The sequence below is a fragment of the Dipodomys merriami genome, unplaced genomic scaffold, assembly GCF_024711535.1.
Source record: "Dipodomys merriami isolate MVZ:Mamm:240054 unplaced genomic scaffold, mDipMer1.0.p SCAF_23, whole genome shotgun sequence".
NCBI lineage: Eukaryota > Metazoa > Chordata > Mammalia > Rodentia > Heteromyidae > Dipodomys > Dipodomys merriami.
Window position 1 is genome coordinate 21,069,878 of NW_027203715.1, and position 11,137 is coordinate 21,081,014.

The 11,137-nt window shown below is 40.6% G+C and overlaps 1 non-coding gene across 1 annotated transcript; it reads left to right on the forward strand.

The window, feature by feature from the left end:
* Positions 1-9,305: 9,305 nt before the first annotated feature.
* LOC138835171 (U6 spliceosomal RNA) lies at positions 9,306-9,411 on the forward strand. Its single transcript, XR_011374489.1, has one exon. It is a non-coding gene; the product is annotated as a U6 spliceosomal RNA (small nuclear RNA).
* Positions 9,412-11,137: the final 1,726 nt, after the last annotated feature.

Genomic DNA, 11,137 nt, shown 5'->3' on the forward strand with positions numbered 1-11,137 from the left:
AAAACATTTGAATCTTTATCTTGTGGTTCATTTTGCCTAACATCAACTTATCTGACTGTTTCTGCTTATCTCAAACACATACAAGTTATTGCAAATAAGGGAAACCATGGGACCTATGTTTCTTTGGACCTGGCTTACTTCACTTAATATAATTCTTTCCAAGTTTTTCCATTTCCACGTAGACAGAAGGGAACCCTCCTGCATTGTTGGTGGGAGTGCATATACTTTTATTTTCTATTACAAACATAGAATGTAGCAAAATTTTTCATAGCAATTACACTGCACTAGGTGCTGGGCATATTCTAATGTAAATAAAATACTGTGTTTATGCAGAGATTTTGAGCATCCAAAATTTTAATATGCCTCTGGTCCTAATACCATTACCTTACTGATATTGAGTGACAGTGACAAATACAACTTCTTATAAGTACAGAAGTTTTCCTTGTATCTTTTTAATATATATGTTTTTACTGTGAAGATACTATACAGAGGGGTTACAGTTACATAAGTTAATGAGTACATTTCTTATTGAGCACTGTTACCCCCCTCCTTTGTTTTTCCCCTATCAACCCTTCCCCTCACACCTCCCCACCTCCTCCCTCCACCCCTCCTCTGATAGAGTGTTTTGTACATCTCATTGTTACAATGGGTCAACCTGTATCCTTTTCTTGTATCTTAAATGAAAAAACGCTGGCTTGTTTCATGCTGATTCTACTTGTGTAGACACACCTAAAGTCACCCACCAAGCCCAAAAGCACATAAATGAAAGGCATATCATCTTTTGTCAGTTGGTATAATTGTGTTCTACACATTTATTGACAGGTTGCAAATTATTTTCAAACTTTAATGCATTAAAATGTTTTCTGCCGCGGAACGGCTCTGTCAGGACAACGGAGGACACCTTGTGGAGGTAACTGCAATAGGTGGGGAGATGGCAAACAGACAACTCACACACAACAGGAGTGAATTCTGAGTGTGATTTATTGCAGAGGATAACATGCTTTTATAGAAAAAGTCTCCATGAGAAAGGGTAAAAGGTTACACAAAGCTGCAAGGCTTTGTTCTGGGGTGGTCACCAGCTGGTCACCTGATCTTGTTTTTTGGATGACGAGCTATGATGATAGGCACTTGTTTTCGGCTTTACCTCTATTTTTAAGAAATACAATTGGTTTCGATATTTATCACCTATTAACCATTAACCAGAGCATATGGGCAAGGTGCTGAACAGAAAGGCATGAACTCTAGTACTTCATAGTTACTTTTGTTTAGTTTTGTACTTTATGCGTTTCAAATCTTTTCTAAGCAATTGTGCTTCTTTGCCATTCTTTAGAGGGTCCCCAATTTGTGGCCCAAAATCATGATAGTCAGTATACTTAGTTAAATCTGGCCATATATCAAATTCAAGCTCATAGTGTCTTTTCTGTAACCCTTTCACATAATCCTTTACTCTTCTCCATAGAGGCCTTAACTGTCTCATAAGATCTTTCTTTTTCCTTCTTTGATAGTAAGCACAAAGGAGGCCTAGATCTAGCAAGTCTCTCAGTAAATGAAAGATAGTAATAGGAAGTTTTTCTCCTAAGTTGTTTTCCCAATGTTTGCCATCCTTATCGTACACACCTGTAAAAGGCTATGGATCTGGGGGAAGTCTTTGGGGTCCTCTAGATAATGGAGGATCCCACCATTTTCTTCTGATAAGCTATTGCCACCTTCCATCTACCACTTTTAAGAATCTTATTTAGCTTTTGGTCTATATATCCCTCTACATCTTTTTTATCCACACGATATCTATATGAGTCTACTTGCGGCGAACGCCTTCTCGGCCAGCGAGAAAAAACGACCACCACACCAGGAGTCTTCTCAGATCACGCTTTATTGGAGAGCCTTTCAATTGATGGGAGAGCTTGAGCGCGAGAGAGCGTGCACCCAAAACATGGCCGCTTATATAGGGAATAGGAACACGGGTCTTTCTATCATTGGTCATCTGCCCTTCACCGTCACCAGGTGCCACGGGATTGGCTGGGGACTCTACGTGGCTCACGCATGCACAAAGCCCAGAACCCACCGTCCCGCCAAGCACTGTCTAATATGGCCCTCAAAGCTGCAAGGGAGTGGGTGGCGCCTTGTAATGGCGTTCGCCCCGGCTCCCTGCATCTATTGTATATGCTTTAGGATTAAAGGGAAGTCTCCAATAGCCATACACTCTTTCTGCTCTAGCCGTGCCTACAGCTTCTTGTAAATCTCTTACAAACAATTCCTTCTGCTGAAGTGACATCATGAAACCCCCAATACGTTTATATTTCCATATGACTTGTCTAATAGCATCCATAAGAGGGGCTTTTAGGGTAGCACTTAACTCTGGTGAGTTAGTCATGTTCTCAGGACACTCATCAGATGTTGGAGTCGTCAACACTTCCAAGAAAGAGCCTTGAATAAGGGAACGTTGAGCATGAGTAAGTAGAACAAGCAGCAGGAACAGTAAAATATTAATAGGCACTCCTATACAACAAAGAAAAGAAAAACAGGAACACATCTTTCCCAGGGGCTTGCCAGCCTTTTCAGGAGTTAGGCCTCTTTGAAGCCCAATTCTCAGATCTGAAAGCAGGTTTCCCATGCTAAGCAGACTCCACCGGAGTACGTGTGGCAGTTTTCTTTCTTATTTTCTTGACCAATAAATCAGCAAGACCTCAGTCAGCATTTCTCACATAGGACTTTTCAAATGGGTTGGTTAAATATTGACATGAGCTCCAATCTTCTGAGGATTCACTCATCTGCTTAGGAATTGATGCTAGCTGTTGGAAAATAGCTCAAAGAAGGATGCCATTTAAAGCCTTATAACGTTATTCTTTACCAGAGTATTCTCCAGCTACTTGGTTGTTGAGAATGTCTACAAGAGCAAGCATTCTGTGGGAAACAGGGAGACACCTTATGACCATTACTTAATGAGATTTCCAAGTGGCTTGCTATCACTTGTACTGCACAAGTCGAATCTGTCAAAACCTATCAGTTTTAAGAGATAAGAGGAGTGGTAAAAATACTTCTAGAGAAAAATGCATCTTCAACATATTTGGTTCCAAGCATTCCGTCTAAGGCATATTCATCAAGTAGTGAAACTTTTGTTGGCTGTAACTATGTGTCTTTCTCCAGGTATACATGTGTGTATGTATGTGTGTATTCATGTGTATAGGAGCATACATGTGTACATATATAAGGGCATATACACACATATATGCAAATATAAAAAATATACATACATAACATATGTGCGTATATATCAGCTGTTCAGTGATTTAATCTATAGTTCCTGCACATTGTCATTTACACAAAGTGTACATGCTAAACTGCTCTGAGGATCTTTGCTCTATGATGGTTATCCTTTGTACTCACTTCTGCCACTACTTTGTTTTTCATCCCTGTGAACAGGGATGAAAATCTATCCATAGGATAGCTTTATTTTCGTTACATGTATTTACTTACTGATAATAAAAGAAATGGGTTATTTATAAAAGAAAAAATATCTTTTAGGTAAAAGGATAAAGTATCTTATCCATCCCCATGATTCTTATGAGATAAAATTTATAATAATAGTAAAAGTGAAAAGGAATTTTTAGATCTGTTGTTTTGCCATTTAGCATTGCAAAGAATAATATCACATCACTGCTATAACTCTTAAAGAATGCCATTGTAACTGATGGTCCCTATCATGTTCTCCCAAAACCAGTGGATCCTGAAAGATAATAGTACACCAGCAGAAATGCTAAGTAGCAGACATGGAGCATGAACGAGAAAGCAAGTGAATGAGATAGAGTGAAAGATAGAGAGAAATATCATAATACTGAAAGTGCATAACAGATAAATAAGAGCTGTATGAGAATATTCATACAGCTATTTTTAGATTCTACATGTACATTTGAAGGTATTTAATGTACAATAACCCACCAACATAAAATATAAAGTGCTTTTGATAAAAAACTAAAAATTACTCAAGAAATTATAACTGCAAAAACAATTTTCACAGATGCAATCTCTCAGAGATATTTCATGACTTTGAGAATAATAAAGTGGCTGAAGTTAATATAAATTAAGTAGTATGATAATTCACAAAAATATAAAAAGATATTCATATATTTCAATATATAACCCAAAGATAAAACAAATGTTCCTTAGATGATTTTTTAAAACACAGTTTCTCAGGAACTGGGAAAGTGGCTCAATGGTATAGTGCTTGCCTTGCATGCATGAGGCCCTGAGTTTGATTCCTCTGTACCACATATCAGAAAAAGATGGAAGTGGTGCTGTGACAAAAGTGGTAACACTAGCCTTGAGCTGAGTAGCTGAGGGACAGCACACATGCTCTAGATTTCAAACCTCATGACCAACAAAAACAGAAACAAAACAAAATACAGTCTCTCATTTTTGTAGCCTCAACTCTGTAATACATCTGCTTCACCCTAGGGCTAAGATTTTAGGTGTGGACCTTTATCAACACTCCTGATTCAGATTCTACTTGATAAAATTTTTAATCAATATTTTGTTCTTAAATTTGCTATTTGTAAACTCACATGCACCTATAAAAATGGTTAACCATCCCAGTAACTTTCTCAAAGTACCTCCAAAAGACAATTTACAAAACTTTGTATTATATTACTACAAGGAAAACTGTAGGGAGCCAGGGTAAACGCCATTACAAGATGGCGCCCACTCCCTTGCAGCTTTGAGGTAACCACTCCATTTCAGGTGGTGCTTGGCGGGACGGTGGGTCCTGGGCTTTGCGCATGCGCGAGCCACGTAGAGTCCCCAGCCAATCCCGTGGCACCTGGTGATGGTAAAAGGCAGACGACCAATGATAGAGCGACCCGTGTTCCTATTCCCTATATAAGCGGCCATGTTTCGGGTGCACGCTCTCTCGCGCTCAAGCTCTCCCATCAACTAAAAGGCTCTCCAATAAAGCGTGATCTGAGAAGACTCCTGGTGTGGTGGTCGTTCTTTCTTGATGGTCGAGAAAGTGCGCGCCATAAAGTGGTGCTGAAACCCGGGACCCGTGCGAGAGGCCGAACCGGAGCCAGAACTCAACACGCGGAGAGGGGACGTCGGTAAGTATCCCCCGGTATGCTGTTCACTGTAGATTTAGATATTTATTGGTTGCTTGCATTGCTTCTTCCTTTGTGGCTTGTCTTTTTGATGGTGGGCACTTGCCTCGAGGAGGGAGGGTTTGATTTAATCCAGGAAGGATGCAAAGTACTAACACGGCATCAGGATAGTCTATCAGAGTCAGCATCCAGTAAAGGGGAGGAAAATAGGCCTAAAAGAAAAAGGGAAAAAAGACAAAAGGATCCTAAAGAATTAAAGCAGGAGGGACTGCAGCCCTCACAAAAGGAGAAGGGTCTTAGGGAGGAGGGTGTCTCAAGGACACCCCTATGCCCTTCTTTAAAAGCAAACCGGTTCTCAGCCCTACATGTGGTAGGGCGGGACCAAGAATGCAGTGATCTTGTGAGTGACTCAGAGGAAGAAATGTTAGAGGAGGAGGGAGAGCAGCTCCATCCAGCTGATAGTGAAGACTTAGAAGAGGCTGCAGCGGAGTATGAGGCAGACAGATATGGGGGGTGGCGCCCCCTAGGGGTGGGAGTACCGCAGCAGCCAGGAAGAGGAAACAGAGCTGGCCCTCACCCATCGGCCCCCTGGGTGTGCCCGCCGGCGGGGCAGAGTCACTTTATAAAAGGAAGCACCTGGTCGCGGCTGGTGGCCACTTTTCCAGTTTTTGAAAATCCAATTACTAATGAAAGAAATTTTGAGCCGGTTTCCTACTCCCAGTTAAAAGATTTAGTTGAGGCAGTCAGGACTTATGGGGTGACGGCCAATTATACCACTGCCTTGCTTCGAAGGCTAACTATTAATGCTATTATTCTGTGGGAGCAAAAACTGTTCAATATTTTCCTGAATTAGTGGCTAAACAGGCAATTTTGGTCTGAAAAAAAAAAGGCAATTTTGGGTATAAAGTATTGTTTGATGCACTTTGCAAAAATTCCAGATAAATTAATTATTCCATACACCCGTGAGCAAGTTGAAATTTTAGCAGCCACAGTGGATATGTGGGCAATTCTTGTTTGCTCATTTCCAAATGTAATTGATAACCATTATCCTAAGCATCCTCTGCTTGCCATAGTTAACAAAAATTTAGTGTATTTTCCTGTTGTCACTTCAAAGGAGCCCTTGGTTAATGCTCTGACCATCTTTACGGATGGATCAAAATCTGGACAAGGTGCCTTTTTTGTTCAAGGACACAAACAGCCAGTGGTCTTTAATTTTCGGCCGAATGTCCCACAGGCTGTTGAATGTTTAATTGTGCTTGAAGTTTTTAAAAGATTTAATCAACCTTTTAATTTATTTTCTGATTCATTATATGTTGTAAATGCCGTCGCTTCTCTTAAAGTTGCTGCTTCAATTAAGCAGGCCAGTACAATTTCTAATGTTTTGTTACAGATTCAATCCCTTATCTTAAACAGAAAACACTCTTTTTATATTGGACATATTCGCGCCCACTCTATGTTGCCGGGCCCGATGGCAAGGTGTAATGGTTTGGTGGACCAGGCAACTCGGGCTGTGGCTCTGGTCGCTGCTGATCCTGTAGAATTGGCAAAAGACTTTCATAGATTGTATCATGTACCTGCTAATACCCTTAGGAAAAGATATAATTTGTCCAGGCATGTGGCAAGAGATATTGTTAAAGCCTGTAAATCCTGTGTTACCTTTCTTCATCCTCCCCATGTGGGGGTAAACCCCAGGGGGTTGAGACCAAACGCCCTATGGCAAATGGATGTTACTCATCTGACAGAATTTGGTAAGTTGAAATATTTACATGTGTCTGTGGACACCTTTTCCGGTGTCATTCATGCCACACCTCTGGCAGGAGAAAAGGTGTCTCACGTCAAAATACACTGCTTAGAAGCTTGGGCAGCTTGGGGAAAGCCCCTTAGGCTCAAGACTGATAATGGCCCTGCTTATACTTCCCATGGTTTTCGCGCCTTTTGAGCACAAATGCAGGTTGCCCACACCACTGGACTGCCCTACAATCCTCAAGGACAAGGTATAGTGGAAAGAGCTAATAGAAGCATAAAAGAAATGCTTCAAAAACAAAAAGGGGGAATTGCTGAGTCAGCGTCCCCCAGGGAAAGACTTTCTCTTGCGCTCTTTACCCTTAATTTTTTAATTCTAAATGACAACGATCAGTCTGCCGCAGATCGGCATATGACAAGAGACCCCATGGATACTAAAGACATGGTTATGTGGAAGGATATTATTAATAATAAATGGTATGGACCGGATCCGGTAATAACGAGATACAGGGGAGCTGTTTGTGTTTTTCCACAGAGTCAAGAAGTACCTCACTGGGTGCCGAGACTGACCAGGCTGGTGGAGACTGCAGCAGAACCCCCTCTTGAAGATGCCATCCACTCGTCTCCTGATGCAGCTGATCTTCCTGCTGTTAGCAACAGTGCTAATAGCAACCCCTGTGATAGCTAAACCAATGGCTGTGGGCTGTCACCAGGGCCTGGCCAGTTCCTATGCCCCTGCATGCAGACTCCCTTTTTCTCCCCACCTTATTTTCCGCAGATTGTAGGATGGAAGACTGGATTGCCTCTGTGGTGTCCTTTTTCAAAGAGTGGGTGGGAGTCGGAATGTTTTTAGCCTGCTGCCTGGGAGGATGCGTGGTCTGCCTATGGTTGGTCTGTCGCCTTCGAGCCCAAACCAGAAGGGACAAGGTTGTTATCTTGCAAGCATTAGCAGCTTTGGAGGGTTGATCCTCACCCCAGATTGGGCTGTCGGCCCTGAGAGGCAATTAAGCCTTACCATCCTGCATAGCCTTAGCACCCCGAGGGATCAGGGGATCCCATTGCACCGGGACAGGTATGCAACTTGCAATTTGGGACAGGGTGCTAGGCAAGTGCACTGCACTTGAGGGTACCATCTCCTCAAGAAGAGCATGCTGGGTTGCAAGTGGGTTGATGCCCAAGATCCCACCTCTGCAAAAAAGGCATCGGACGGGCCTGGTCATCACTGGGGAAGGCGTCCCTCAGGCGAAGGCCAGTGCAAGGTCCTAATGTTTTAGACAGAGGCCCAACCTCTACTCTTACCTGTTGACAAAAAACAAAAAAGTGGGAACTGTAGGGAGCCAGGGTAAACGCCATTACAAGATGGCGCCCACTCCCTTGCAGCTTTGAGGTAACCACTCCATTTCACGCGGTGCTTGGCGGGACGGTGGGTCCTGGGCTTTGCGCATGCGCAAGCCACGTAGAGTCCCCAGCCAATCCCGTGGCACCTGGTGATGGTAAAAAGCAGACGACCAATGATAGAGCGACCCGTGTTCCTATTCCCTATATAAGCGGCCATGTTTCGGGTGCACGCTCTCTCGCACTCAAGCTCTCCCATCAACTAAAAGGCTCTCCAATAAAGCGTGATCTGAGAAGACTCCTGGTGTGGTGGTCGTTCTTTCTCGCTGGTCGAGAAGGCACGCGCCGCAGAAAACAATGCTACAAATAAATAAAAACAACAATTAAATATTCATGATTAATAAAATGAAAAATAAACCAGTTACGTGTTTCCAGTATTTAAAGTGTACTACATATTAGATTTTACTATATTCTCATATTCCTGTACATTTAAAACTGGCTAAGGGTATGATGTTCAACAAGAGTTTTATAGGCTATGAGTAGTCTTTAAAGTTACCCACTAAGATTACTATTTATGGCTCATCTCGTCATTTGTATATGGCTTATATCATCACTTGTTGCTCGGTAACATATAAAGTAAGGAAGCTCTAAATTGTAGTTAACAAATTCTTAACTCTTTACTCTGCTTCTTTAAACAAAGACTTTGCAACTACTCATTAGTAAAGTTTCTATAAATTCTGAAATATAAATACTTAGTAATATATGTCTGCTACCATAAATCTTAACTACTTCATGGAAAATTTTTATGACCTGCCAAACAGTCCCTATTTTGGCATATTTAAGCAAATTCCCAAAATTAAACCCATTTAAAGCATTAAAACTTTAACAACCTTAACCCTTGCTGCAATGTTCATTATGACAGGTGCCTTGTAGAGAATAATTGAACTCCTCCTTCTACACATCTCTTGAACCACAAATATTTGGAATTACTTTGTTTTTGACATATCAATTTTGAGTTTCTTCTTAAATATGTGCTTATGTAAGAAAAAAATATTTCATGACCATTCTTTTGCATTTACTTTTTGTTGAAGTGTCTAATTTAAGAAAATCAATTATACTTTATATATAAAAAAAAGTTCTGTGCTCAATTTGGCAGCACATACCCTAAACCTGGAATGATACAGAGATGATGAGCATAGCTCCTTCGAAGGATGACACACAAATTCCTGAAGCGTTCAATATTTTTACAATGACAGACGCTGGAGGGAATGTGGCCAGAAGTAAACACTACTGAATTCTTGGTGAGAGTGTAAACTTGTCAACCCCTTTGAAAAGCAGAATGGAGGTTCTTCAAAAGATTCCACATAGAGATCCTCTATGACGCAGCAATCCTTCTTTTGGGCATTCACCCAAATGATCAGAAACAAGACCATACTAAAACTACAAGCACAACTATGTTTATTGCAGCATTATTTACCATAGGTAAGATATGGAACCAACCCGATGCCCCTCAGTACATGAATGGATCAAGAAAATGTGTGTGTGTGTGTGTGTGTGTGTGTGTGTGTGTGTGTGTGTGTGTGTAACTGTGACCCCTCTGTACAGTACTTTTACAACTAAAAACATATAAAAGTGTTCTGAGATGGAAGAGTTTATTCCCCCAATTTTATCCATATAATATTGTTAACAAAGCAGATTTTTAAATACTATGTAGAATGTGATATGTATTACAGAAACCATTACATGTAATGAGCAACCAGAAATAATGTTATCAATTGACTATGCACTGCTTCCAAGGAAGCCAGATGGATAATTTCTCATGCTCTAAATCAAACTGGTGATCTTATGTCTTGATAGTGTAAAAATATCAGGGACAGAATAATGAAGGAATTACAACTGAGGTGAAATCCATATGAAAATATACAAACCTGATAAAACATATAAGTATCTGAGCAGTATATTGCGTTTTAAATCATTTACGCTACATTGTAAAGATAATGAAGACCTATTAGAATGAATTAACTTTTTGATATGCTATCGTAGCTCCTTAGAAGGATGAACTCTTTCCTCATTCTTGTAGAGGCTTCATCAGATGAGAGGAACTGTATTTTGCTTCCTTCCATTTATTCTTCACTCTGAAATATGAGCTACATGATACTGAAATACACCAAGGAAAATAAAACACACAGGCTTTGGAAAGATCAATCAATGTAAAATAAATAAAATACGTATAACCTTGTAAAAGGTCTAAATAAATTAATTTATATAATCTCAAGTGTAGACAGAAAATGATTTAAGCAATGTCATGTAATTGAAAAATGAAAATTTTTAGGAGATACTTAATTTTTTCCTTTCTACTACATTGAATTAATTATTGATTTTGTATAGAGAGATTAAAGATGAGATTAACAAGAAACTTGCTTAAAACTGGGCACAAATTCTGAATAGACATGTATTCCAAAATCCATGAAAATCGCCAGTGGGTTTACAAAGTTGTGTTTAATGCTACTTCTATGCTGGCTTAAGCTTTGGGAACAGAAGTCATTAGAGAAATGCAATTCAAAATTACTATGATACTCCTTCATAACTATTACAACTCTTATTTTAAAAAAAAATCAAAGGAACCAGTTGTGGTGGGAGTCAATTTGGCCTAGAAACCCTCTAAGGAGAGAGCAAGATGAGGCATTGGCTTAAGTGAGCTGCTCAATGTCTGCCATCCCCAAAAGAAAAACATTGGAGTGAAGCTCAAGGCCATAATGCCTTTGGGCTTGGGTCCTTCCCTTGACGATAGCATCTGCAAGTTGATCTGCCTGAGATTATACCTGAGGTGTGCCCCTAGGGGAGTGTGAACCCACTCTAATGGCTCCCCCCTTTGAATTAAAACTGCAGAAATCAATGTAACACCTCCAAACCACCAAAGGGAAATGGGCTCAAAAATAGAATTCCTCTTCAGGAAAACTTCATCCAGGCCT